Source organism: Schistocerca piceifrons, chromosome 2 (assembly GCF_021461385.2).
Source record: "Schistocerca piceifrons isolate TAMUIC-IGC-003096 chromosome 2, iqSchPice1.1, whole genome shotgun sequence".
Lineage (NCBI taxonomy): Eukaryota > Metazoa > Arthropoda > Insecta > Orthoptera > Acrididae > Schistocerca > Schistocerca piceifrons.
In genome coordinates, this window is record NC_060139.1 from 542,035,614 (window position 1) to 542,048,757 (window position 13,144).

The window sequence follows — 13,144 nt, forward strand, 5'->3', positions numbered from 1 at the left end:
CAACGTTCAGTGATCCATTTTTTGTGGCTGGAAGGCGTACCGGCCGAAATTCATCGAAGACTTTTGGTACAGTATGGGAACAGCGTTTTGCCACAACGAAGTGTCTATGAATGGATTGAAAAATTCCGAAATAGTCGCACAATTGTTATGCAGAATGACGGAGCTGGACGACAGTTTACTGCCACAAATGAAGAAACCATTGAGCATTCATGTGAAATGAGTCTCTTAGACAGACGATTAACTATTGACGAAGTGGCACATAGTTGCAAATTAGTCACGTTTCTGCCTGCGAAGTCCCCACAACAGACTCAGACTTGGGTTTCATAAAGTCTGTGCAAGATGGGTCCCGAAAAAACTCACACAGTGCATAAACAAACAAGCTTGGACATCTGAAAAAGATATTTGGATCGCTATGGCAATGAAAGGGACAACTTCTTACATAGAATCATTACTGGTGACGAAACATGTATCCATCATTACGAGCCAGAGAGTAAACCGCAGAGTATGGAATGGAAACATCCAAATTCGCTATGCAAGAAAAAGTTCAAGACCCAGCTGCCTGCAGGAAAACTAATGCTTATGGTTTTTTGGGACATGCAAGGTCCATTACTGGAACATTATGGGGAAAGGAGCACAACAATAAACAATGTACATTACAGTGAGTTGCTTATTGCCAGGCTAAAGCCTGCAATTCGAAGCAAACGACGAGGATTGCTGTTGTACAACAATGCCTGTCCACATACTGCTGCCCACACTGCTGAAACGCTCCAATCTTGCCCCTTCTGATTATCTCTTGTTTTGAAACTTCCTGGCAGATTAAAACTGTGTGCCCGACCGAGACTCGAACTCGGGACCTTTGCCTTTCGCGGGCAAGTGCTCTACCAACTGAGCCACCGAAGCACGACTCACGCCCGGCACTCACAGCTTTACTTCTGCCAGTACCTCGTCTCCTACCTTCCAAACTTTACAGAAGCTCTCCTGCGAACCTAGCAGAACTAGCACTCCTGAAAGAAAGGATATTGCGGAGACATGGCTTAGCCACAGCCTGGGGGATGTTTCCAGAATGAGATTTTCACTCTGCAGCGGAGTGTGCGCTGATATGAAACTTCCTGGCAGATTAAAACTGTGTGCCCGACCGAGACTCGAACTCGGGACCTTTGCCTTTCGCGGGCAAGTGCTCTACCAACTGAGCCACCGAAGCACGACTCACGCCCGGCACTCCCGGCACGCCCGGAAGGTAGGAGACGAGGTACTGGCAGAAGTAAAGCTGTGAGTGCCGGGCGTGAGTCGTGCTTCGGTGGCTCAGTTGGTAGAGCACTTGCCCGCGAAAGGCAAAGGTCCCGAGTTCGAGTCTCGGTCGGGCACACAGTTTTAATCTGCCAGGAAGTTTCATATCAGCGCACACTCCGCTGCAGAGTGAAAATCTCATTCTGGTATCTCTTGTTTGTTCCACTCAAACAGGCATTAAGGGGCCGTCGATTTGCCTTGGACGAATAGGTGAAAGAAGCTGTACATTCCTGGTTCGCAGCTCAACAGAGAACATTCTTTTATGACAGCATCAGGAAGCTTGTACAACAATGGACCAAGTACATTGAAACGCAAGAGGACTATGTCGAAAAATGATGTTCTTGTAAGTTTACTATTTGATTACAATACAATTTTATAACTACTTTGCAGATAACAATTGACTTCCCTCATATCTGGTAAGCACAATAACTGAAGACCTGAGGTGTCACCAGGAGGTGAAAACTCGAATTAACATTCGAAGGAGGTTGGTTGGTTTGGGGAAGGAGACCAGACAGCAAGGTCATCGGTCTCATCGGATTAGGGAAGGATGGGGAAGGAAGTCGGCCGTGCCCTTTGAAAGGAACCATCCCGGCATTTGCCTGGAGCGATTTAGGGAAATCACGGAAAACCTAAATCAGGACGGCCGGAGGCGGGATTGAACCGTTGTCCTCCCGAATGCGAGTCCAGTGTCTAACCACTGCGCCACCTCGCTCGGTTTCGAAGGAGGCATTCAACAGAAAGAGGAGACTGTAATGTGGCAAATTACATAAAGATGTAGGGAAGTGTCTTGGCAAATGTTTTGTCTGGAGTGTGGCACTATATGGGGCAGAAACAAGGACGCTGAGGCGAGAGGATGAACGAAAGGTTAGAAGCATTTGAGATGTGGGTGTGGAGGAGAATGGAGAGAGTAAGCTGTATGGAAAGAGTGAATAATAAGAGAGTATTGGAAAGGGTTGGAGAGAGAAGGGGTATGCTGAAGGTTGCAAGAGAAAGGAAAAAGAACTGGTTGGGACATTCATTGAGAAAGGAGTGCTCGCTAGCAGATGGCTTTGGCAGGACTGTTTTGTGGGAGAAGGCTGAGATGAAGAAGGAGACACAAGATGATAGACGATATAAAGGCAAGAGGAAATTATGGGGACCTGAAGAGGGATGGCAGAAGACCAGACACCCTGGAGAACTACCATGTGAAAACCTGACTTTTGGCAGAACACTAATGATGATGACTGGTATGACGGATCTCGTCGTACATCCGCCGACATGTGAAGATACCGGAATTAATCAATTGAAGACCATATCTCTTCTCTTTCTCGTATCAAAACATTACCTTTCCCACAAAACAACTCGTTGCTTTACACGAAAAGAAAAAATAATAATATCCACTATAAGTGTGCCTGCAGCAGTAGCAAGAAGCAGACATGCTACCCCGAAAATTTTTTTTGAAGCGTCCTAGCTCACAGATTCACGCATGCACAGAGCGGTCTGGGTTGTAGTGGGGAGGCGGATAGTAACTTGTGTTTATGTTTAGTGGTTTTGCTGTTCCTTTCTGTTAACAGTTCAAACATCAAATGAAAATAAAATGGATTTCTGTGACTGGGAAGTATTAAGTGAATTAAAATACATTCACGTAATTATGGAAGGCTAAAATACTTCATTAGTTTCAGTTTTCTGATTTTATTTTATTTCCACGTTTATGGCAGTCAAGCATTAATCGTGTTGCACAACAATGATGTGATTTTTGTCGGTTTGCTAAATAAATGTGGCTTTTATTAATCGTTTCCGCTAATGCAGTCAGTTTATAAGAAACTAAGTATTCCATTCCACACTATTGGCTAGTTTCAACTGTCCACAGCATTTCAAGTGCGCATTATCATCTGCCATGTGTGGCATTATCCCATAATAAAGAACCAAACTTGAGACAATAAAGTACTGGTACTCCAAGAAAATTTTTATCCCGAAAAGTGCACTGAAAAGCTTAATATCAGTTAGGGAAATATTTCATTGCGAATCTGGACATATGAAAGTGTCCTTTACGCCGATTTATGCATTTTAGTATGGTTTACGAAATTACAATGCTTTTGGAGTATCATCTGGTGTCCTCTTTCTTTTATGATGTCATGTAAGGTCTCTTAATCCTATATGTGTACGGACATATGGGCTTCCTACGACATCGTAGCTGCATATCCCCAGTGATGCCAGTTTTCTAGTGCTCTCTGGCACCTGCTGAAACGAACCCACGACTAAGAGGAAGCACTGTGAATGGTTCTTTGAAAAGCGTTATTTTCCATTGAAGTTTCCTTTTATGCAAGAAGAATTATGTTATGCGTGAGAATGTGCAATGACTTTCTTAAATCACAGACTGTCATTTAAAACTTAACACTTTCAGTACCAGCCACTTCGAATAATTTCGAGCTCAGAAGACCAGACATTAATGTCATTGTTTAAAATTTTACCTGCACATTTGTGTGATGTATCTTATACAAGTGTAACACACGCAAAAAAGACCAATATTATATGTGAGAGCTAAGCTTCTCCTTGTAGCTAGACTATGTACATTAATTTAAACCATTAACTTTTCGTGTTTGTTGGCTGACTACATCACATGTTCTATGCTCTGAAAATGTGCTGTCAGTGGCTAGCGAGATCACGTGACATGAGCAGTGATTGGCTTACAAAAACGCATTGCAATGTCTATTTCAAAGCTTTGAAAACTAGCGTGCTGTGTTTGGTGGAATTCGAATTTATCGTAATATGAAAACATGCACTGTACATGTTGCTGCACATCAAAGATCTTTCCAAAACACTTTTTTTTTTTGCCGAGTTTCGTTTTATCAAGTGTCGGGAAGTTCTAAGCTGGTGTATATAACCATTACCATTCAAAGAATTGATATTTTTACAGCTTCGAAGGCAGACAGACTCGCTTATCATGGAAAAAGTGTATTTTTACCTTGTAAAAAGTATATTTTAATGTGGGGGAAAAGTGCATTTTTAACTGGGAGAAACGGGAATTTTTTTTTACTTGTCCATGAATACATCCTGCTTATGCCACAGAAAATATCCAACCACAGAATGAATTTTTGGAGGACTGTTCTCAGAAGACAGAAGCAAACATGAAATTATTGATAGTTCAGCATAGAAATGTTAAAAATTCGTAAAGCTACACCTAGTTCTTACCTCTAAGTATTAAGAAACAGTGATTACGTTTTTCCAATAAATTAACAACAGTGAACAAGTAAGGATATTATGAGTACTTGTGCGCCCATAAACACCCATTAAAGGTCTCAAGAAAGGACAATTTTACCAGATTAACATAACGTTGCTGGATCACCCACTTCTTGGAGAATGTCAACTTAAAATATGAAGTTTTTATGGACTTCTAGAAACAAATTATGCCCATAATTCATAGCTTTACAGAAGAGTTTGAATTCAGATTTTTGCATCTCAATCATGTAAGTGCAATTGATGAGCTGGTAGTTTGGTATAGTTCATTAAAAACTAAGCAAACATCATGGTAAAAGAACGAAAAATTATTGTTATATAATTATATCATCATTATTATTACTATTATTGTTATTACTTTATTACCAATTCTATCATGCACCAGCCATTGCTCGACAGATGACGTCAATTTTACAATAGCATTGCCACATTAAAATTAATTAAAATTTGCCATTTAATCCATATACTAAAGTGTCTACTATAAAACATAGTTTTAAGAACTAGAGTGCAATATACATTACAACAATAAGACAATTATGTAATAAAATAGCAGAGTTGCTGCTGTTTTCATTGGCACTGAGTTTCAATTCAGGTAGACACTGTTCTATGATCAGGGAAGTATTCTTGTATACTGCACAAAGGTTGCTCCTTCCAAGCACACGAAATTGCAGTTCTAAATTGTTTGACTGGTAATGACTGAATGTCCTTAGGTAGAGCATTAAATAATTTTGTGGCCAACATTGGGAAGCTATTTTGCGACTTAGTTAATCGACATCTTTGCCTGTCTATACAGTCTTTATAGCGAGTGCTGCATTTATGAACTTCATTTCTCTTACTGTATGTCTCACAGCTTGTCTTTGTGTGAACAAGGCAGTTGAAAACAGTCAGAACTCCTAACCTAGAAAAAATTGGTTTGCTTGAGGTAGTGAGCCTCGTTGCTTTCTTTGGTAATAAAAGCACATTCTTGCAGCCTGCAGAATGTCCCCACAGTTGCAGCCCATACCTGATGTGGCTGTGGAAAATTGCATAGCATACTGTTAATAGGTGTAACAGTTTTTAGTGTCCTCAAGAGGTATGGGACTCGTGAGAGTTTGGAATACACATGTTTAGGGTGCTGTTGCCACATTAACTTGGTATCAATGAAAAAGCTCAGAAGCTTAATAGGTGCTGTGTCACCTAGTGCCCTGTATTACTTAAGCTGCATATCATCATCTGTATTTTCTCTTAATTAATTTTCTTCTTGTTCATGATGTACCAGAACTTTGTCTTCACTGAATAGGATTTCAGCTTGTTGAGCAGCTTGAAATACATTCTCTGCTTTTGAGAACAAAGTTGTGACATCTGCAAGGTGTGCTCATTGGTGCCTATGTCATTAACAAAAATTAAGAACAGTGGGAACCCTATTAGGAATCGCTGTGGCACTTCATTTCACCTGATTCAGCTCATTGCACTTACACAAATTGTCATCTGTTATTTTAGTAGGATTCGTGAGTTTGTAGAACAGTTCCCCCAATACCATATGATTTTAGTTTGCTGAGCGGGCTGTTATGTGCAATACAGTCAAATGCCTTACTAGGGTCACAGAGCACCAGTGCTATAGACTGCTTCTCTTCAAAACCCTTACTTATATTTGTAACTAAGTCAAGTAGTCCTGTTGTATTTGTCTTGCCCTTCCAAAAGCCATGCTGCATATCATAAAAGATGTCATTTTCTTCAAAATAACTTAATAGCTGATCTTTTATTGTAGACCCCATCACCTTAGCGCACTGGTATTATAGATTGTAGTTTGAGACTTCATGGGGATTACCTTTGTTGTAAACTGGTACTGAGTGTGCTACTTTCAAGAATCTGGCTGCCACAGGCTGCTGATACGAATCCAGTGAAGAAATTTGAGCTGAGGTAGAACAAAAGCTGTCAGATAAGTGGCAGTGAGACCAACTACCTACATCTGATGCCCTTTGAGACTTTGTTGTCGAACCCTGAGAGGAAATTGTTTCTTCTGTCAATTATGTCCAATTTCTCGTAGATTCTATGCCAAGACACATGATTTAAGTTAGAAACAATGCAGATTCTAGACAAAATATTAGAGCACTGAAAACATTTTATTTTCCTCAATTGTTATTTTGCTGAACTTTCTGTCACTGAGAGGCTGTGGAAGGTATGCTGTCCCCAGTGAAATACTAAGAAAAGACTTAAAAATAGTATTTATAAAGAAGAGACATTTAAAAATTGAATAATAAGTGGACACTAGCCACCCAGGCGAACATGTATTTTCCTCACGTTTCCATATTATAATTCTTCTCTTGTCTTGGTTATGTGTAGACGGACATATTGCGAGTGCTGGCAAATGTAAGCATATTTGTACTAATTAAGCAGATAATATATTGATTTAACATTATTGTTCACTTTTAATTTGTAAGAGGTGATCCCGATTTCATGTCCACCTTCCTTGAATTAACCTTCATTCGAGTAATTTAAAGTGCAACAATCGCAACGGCCGATGCAGCCGACGCCATTACGTGACGATATTAACTCATAAAAATTAGCAGAAGCGAAAAACTCGTCCGCTATTAATATAAGATACATTTTTCTCCACAGCCACCCGATGTTGCAGACAATACGTAGCTTTAGGATTCGTATTTTCAGTACAACAGCTGAGAGCCGGAGCCAGGACTCCGACTACAATGCAGTAGTTAACAGAAGTAAGAAAAAATACTCTCGCGCGTGTAAGGGCCGCAATTGTAATTAATAACTAAAGACGTTTTTGCTTTAAAGTCAACTGACTAGCCGAGGAAGTTAATATGAAAAGTTTATTCCATTGTTCATTAACGTAACAAAAAATTACCATTGAAGATTAATATTGTTAAAAAAAGAGAACTCCACAAAAGCATTTAATTGTAAATCAAAACTGAATGAAATATCATTTTCATTAAGGCCCACCACGTAAGTCGCCAACAATCACCATTACCAACCAATTTCTGTAGTAAATAATAATTTAAATTACGATGGCCAAAGGACGTGAGATTGGCGGCGCAACTTTTGGGCCCGATCAAAGAAAATGCGAGAATTATTAATATGATGCCTACTATTGTAATGAATGTAATTATATATTTGCCTAATTGTTGTAAAATATTAATGCCTATATGAATTCTTTTAAATGTACAACAACAAAACCACACCCTGAGGAGATCTGAAGAAGAAAAAAGTGTAGAAAAGAAAAAAGGTTACATGAAAGAGAAATAACAAGGTAAGGCCTATTGTGGAAGCATCCTGTGTAGCTCTGTGCGGAATATCGAACCCATATGAACATGATATACTTTCGGTGAAAAAATAGTAAATAGAGTGCAAAATGCAAATGACATTGTGTTTATTTGTGTGTTTATTTTTGGAGGGGATAATTATTCGTGTGTGTGTCAGTGTTAAGGATTTGTCAGCGGCTTAAAGTGAATTTACTATGGGAAAAATAGGACAACCAAAGGGTCTGTACCAGACGAACAAAATCTTTTTAACATGGAAAGTAAGGATCATTTGCAAAACGTAAACGAATCCCAAGCCACCGCCTCGTATAACATAATTTCCGGAGTGGGGGCGAGGATCTATGGACGGCGAATGACGGTCCACAGCAGAATGGGAATAGAATACCAACTACTCCACTGTATGGGCAGGGGGCCAAACTAGGGCTAGATTAAGTGGGACACCAGTATGCTCACCGATTGCACACCATTTTGCTGAATTTCTGCATAGGCTCGAAGAAAGAGACAGAGAAAGGAAAGAAAAACTGGCTCAGATTCTACATGAGCAAGGGAAAGAATTTACTCAAAGGCTCAGTGAGCAAGAGCAGCGCAGTGAAGCGAAACTAGACAGTATCCAAAGGGAACCTGCAGAGATACGGGATGCTTGCAAAGAAATACCCGATCTTGTACAAAGCTTGGCAAGTGAGATGCAAAAATTACAGATATCTTAGGCTAGGCTTGAAGACAATGTCCAAACTTTAACTAACTGTGTAGATAATGTAGAGCTAGAAGCACGAAAAAGTATTTATACATGTTTGGAAGTACAAGCTCAAAGAGTGGAAAAAGAATTTAACGAATGGTTAGAGTTAAAGGATCATGAAATCACTGCAAAGATTGAAAGCGATGTAAAAACAGCTGTAGAACAAGCGACAGCGGCCGCGAGTGTAAATATTGACACTAGGGCTGCCGCATTACACGCTGAATTAATAGAGATCAAATCCCGTGCGACAGCGGAGTTGCTGAATTGGCAACAGGAGGCCGCGCGGTGACTGTCTGTGTTGGAAAGCAATATAAACAGTGGCGGACAGATAATGAATCCGACTCCACGTACTGATTACTACACTCCTGGAAATGGAAAAAAGAACACATTGACACCGGTGTGTCAGACCCACCATACTTGCTCCGGACACTGCGAAAGGGCTGTACAAGCAATGATCACACGCACGGCACAGCGGACACACCAGGAACCGCGGTGTTGGCCGTCGAATGGCGCTAGCTGCGCAGCATTTGTGCACCGCCGCCGTCAGTGTCAGCCAGTTTGCCGTGGCATACGGAGCTCCATCGCAGTCTTTAACACTGGTAGCATGCCGCGACAGCGTGGACGTGAACCGTATGTGCAGTTGACGGACTTTGAGCGAGGGCGTATAGTGGGCATGCGGGAGGCCGGGTGGACGTACCACCGAATTGCTCAACACGTGGGGCGTGAGGTCTCCACAGTACATCGATGTTGTCGCCAGTGGTCGGCGGAAGGTGCACGTGCCCGTCGACATGGGACCGGACCGCAGCGACGCACGGATGCACGCCAAGACCGTAGGATCCTACGCAGTGCCGTAGGGGACCGCACCGCCACTTCCCAGCAAATTAGGGACACTGTTGCTCCTGGGGTATCGGCGAGGACCATTCGCAACCGTCTCCATGAAGCTGGGCTACGGTCCCGCACACCGTTAGGCCGTCTTCCGCTCATGCCCCAACATCGTGCAGCCCGCCTCCAGTGGTGTTGCGACAGGCGTGAATGGAGGGACGAATGGAGACGTGTCGTCTTCAGCGATGAGAGTCGCTTCTGCCTTGGTGCCAATGATGGTCGTATGCGTGTTTGGCGCCGTGCAGGTGAGCGCCACAATCAGGACTGCATACGACCGAGGCACACAGGGCCAACACCCGGCATCATGGTGTTGGGAGCGATCTCCTACACTGGCCGTACACCACTGGTGATCGTCGAGGGGACACTGAATAGTGCACGGTACATCCAAACCGTCATCGAACCCATCGTTCTACCATTCCTAGACCGGCAAGGGAACTTGCTGTTCCAACAGGACAATGCACGTCCGCATGTATCCCGTGCCACCCAACGTGCTCTAGAAGGTGTAAGTCAACTACCCTGGCCAGCAAGATCTCCGGATCTGTCCCCCATTGAGCCTGTTTGGGACTGGATGAAGCGTCGTCTCACGCGGTCTGCACGTCCAGCACGAACGCTGGTCCAACTGAGGCGCCAGGTGGAAATGGCATGGCAAGCCGTTCCACAGGACTACATCCAGCATCTCTACGATCGTCTCCATGGGAGAATAGCAGCCTGCATTGCTGCGAAAGGTGGATATACACTGTACTAGTGCCGACATTGTGCATGCTCTGTTGCCTGTGTCTATGTGCCTGTGGTTCTGTCAGTGTGATCATGTGATGTATCTGACCCCAGGAATGTGTCAATAAAGTTTCCCCTTCCTGGGACAATGAATTCACGGTGTTCTTATTTCAATTTCCAGGAGTGTATAATAACGCAGACGGTACGCAGGGCGCGAGTGCGCAACCGCAACCTAATGTAAATTACGGGCACGAACAATATGCGATACCATGCAGCGTACATCACGATGTAATGAATGCCACAGAAAGTAGCAATCAGATGTGCAAAAAAGGAGGACAATGTGATAAAACATAGGACATTCCAACCCTTCAACAGCGAAAAACGAAATTTCCACCCTGTGGTATTCATTAAGAGCTTCAGGAATGTGTTTCTCAGGACATGGACGGAAAGACAAAGAATACAGTTCGTGGTCTCCTTTATTCAAGGTGACACGGCACTGTGGGCCTCCGACCTGTCCGAAAAACGTCTAGCGATGTAACAGTTTGAAGGTGCATTTATGCAAAAATTATGGTCGGATAGCTTCCAAGAAAGACTACGCAAAGAGTTGTACAGTCCAGAAATATACAATCCTAAGATGGAAACGTTACAAAAAATGGTTCAAATGGCTTTGAGCACTATGGGACTCAACTGCTGTGGTCGTAAGTCCCCTAGAACTTAGAACTACTTAAACCTAACTAACCTAAGGACATCACACACATCCATGCCCGAGGCAGGATTCGAACCTGCGACCGTAGCGGTCGTGCGGTTCCAGACTGTAGCGCCTTTAACCGCTCGGCCACTCCGGCCGGCCTTGAACGTTACACAAGTATTTTGAAAAGTATATAAATAAAGCCAGGTACTGGGATGAGCCCATGTCCGGTCGCGACATAGTCAGATTAATAAAAATGAAGTTACCCAGTGAAATTAAAAAAAATATTTCACCAATATGCCGGAATATGATATAGAACAATTCATGGAAATAGTGGATTCTGTTGACTTATTGATCGAAGACATGAAAACCGAAAACAAGGGGAACCATGTAGACTATAATCAACAAAAGCCAATTACAATGGCAGCAACAGTAACAGTAGTAACTCAATACCAAATGGTAACGGGAATAGGCAAGAGCACCGGCAACAGAATCGAGGCACAAACAATGGCAATGGTTATAACGGCAGCGATTATAACAGTCAAAATAGGAAGAGACGTCATTATGGATGTATGACTAGTTGATATAATGGTAACGGCAATCCGCAATGGCGGAACAACCAAAACCAATGGCGTGGTTATAAGGAACCGACACCACAGTGTCAACAAAACACAGCGCCACAATGGAACACCACCCCAGGTCCATCACAGAACATGTCAGGAAGTTACAACCGACCATCGCAAAACCAGAGCCTTGCACAGTATCAAAATACACCATCGGGGAGGCAGGGCGGCCAACCCAACAGTAGCAACAACAACAACAACAACCAGATCCACAATGGGAGATTAGTGGAAGTGACGGACAATTGTCAACCCACTAATGCTCATCCGTTAAACTAAAAACAGTCGCAATACGCTCTCCGTTGTTGGCTGCAGGATGGTGTAGTGAGGGCACATTCACTGGTGACGGCCATAAACTTTGTATGCTGAGATACAATGAGGGAATAAAAATAGAAAAGAAACTTGCAGACATACCGCAGAAATGTAACCGAATCGACAAAAGTGTTGTGCAGGCTATATTGCAAGCAGATATGTACGGAACACCAATACAGATAATAGTCGGTACCGGTGCGTCAATCAATGTCATGAGCGCAAATCTTTACACGTACTTGAGTCAAAATAATGAATACCAGTATTGCCAGCGAAAAACTGTCGTGTAAGTGGTGCAATAGGTGCACAATCTCACATCATAAAGCACCAGGTGCAAGTCGAGTCTACGATAGGAAATGAAGCAATGAAAAGCTCGTTCCTAGTAGTTACGGGATCAGGTGTTGCTTGTATCCTGGGGATGGAATTTTTACGCCAGAGGGACGCAAAAATCGACCTCTTGTGCCGGGAAGTAAGCCTTATGAATGAGGGTAGACGTGTAATTTTGCCATTGTTGAGAACACGGGAAGTGCACGGTAAATATTGCCAGAGCTTTCAGTCTAGATTCGAAGGCATACAGGGAATGAATTTATATCCTGACTTAAGTACAAGACAAGCATATTATAAAGAGCTTATTACTGAAGAGAGAGAGGAAAAAAGGAAACATAGCCATGAAAGTCATGGAGTCACAATATTTGACTGAAGCACAACAAAACGAATTGACTCAGCTACTTACAGATAATGAGAATGTGTTTTCGGAAAAACCCGGTGTTATCGAGGGCTACACCTATAGCATCGAAGTGGTACCTCACAATACTTTCTGTCACGCAAACTACACCATCTCGTGGTCAAAGAAGGAGACATCTACGAAGGAAATAAGAAAAATGCTTGCAAAGACTTAAAGAAGTTCGCTCAATGGAGCAACTTTTACGTATGTGAGTAGTAGGTTAAGTTTATAGAGTATTTCTCCTGTGTGTAAATGTTCAAATTTTAGTGTAACATGTAAAGACAATGAGGCACACAAGATTAGTGCGATTCAATTTTGTGGCTATGTTGGACATGTTGAACATTTCAAAGGTTGAGATCAAAAAACGAGTGCTGCCTTATTTTTGTAGTAATTTGAAAGCAATTGCATTTTGAAAAAGAAAATGAACGGAAGTTTAAGAATATTTTACAAATTTCATTTTTAAAAAATACTTTAAGAATATTATTAAAAAATGCAACAGCATGTAATGATGAAACAATTTTTCATTACTGTGTCATGAATATTTTTGAACTGTAGTAGTAATGAAACTTACGAAAGTCAATACTATAGTTTGTATGTTATTCCATGTATTTATTTCTTTACCGTTCCTGAAATATGATCAATTGTAATTTACTATAAAACATGGGTGCAAGGTGTGTATCACCCATTGTGCCTCATGTGTTGTGGACAAGG

The 13,144-nt window shown here is 42.1% G+C and overlaps 3 non-coding genes across 3 annotated transcripts; 1 reads left to right on the forward strand and 2 right to left on the reverse strand.

Moving 5' to 3' along the window:
• Positions 1–826: 826 nt before the first annotated feature.
• On the reverse strand, positions 827–901 carry Trnas-cga. The gene has a single exon. It is a non-coding gene; the product is annotated as a tRNA-Ser (tRNA).
• A 226-nt stretch (positions 902–1,127) lies between these two features.
• On the reverse strand, positions 1,128–1,202 carry Trnas-cga. The gene has a single exon. It is a non-coding gene; the product is annotated as a tRNA-Ser (tRNA).
• An 88-nt stretch (positions 1,203–1,290) lies between these two features.
• On the forward strand, positions 1,291–1,365 carry Trnas-cga. The gene has a single exon. It is a non-coding gene; the product is annotated as a tRNA-Ser (tRNA).
• Positions 1,366–13,144: the final 11,779 nt, after the last annotated feature.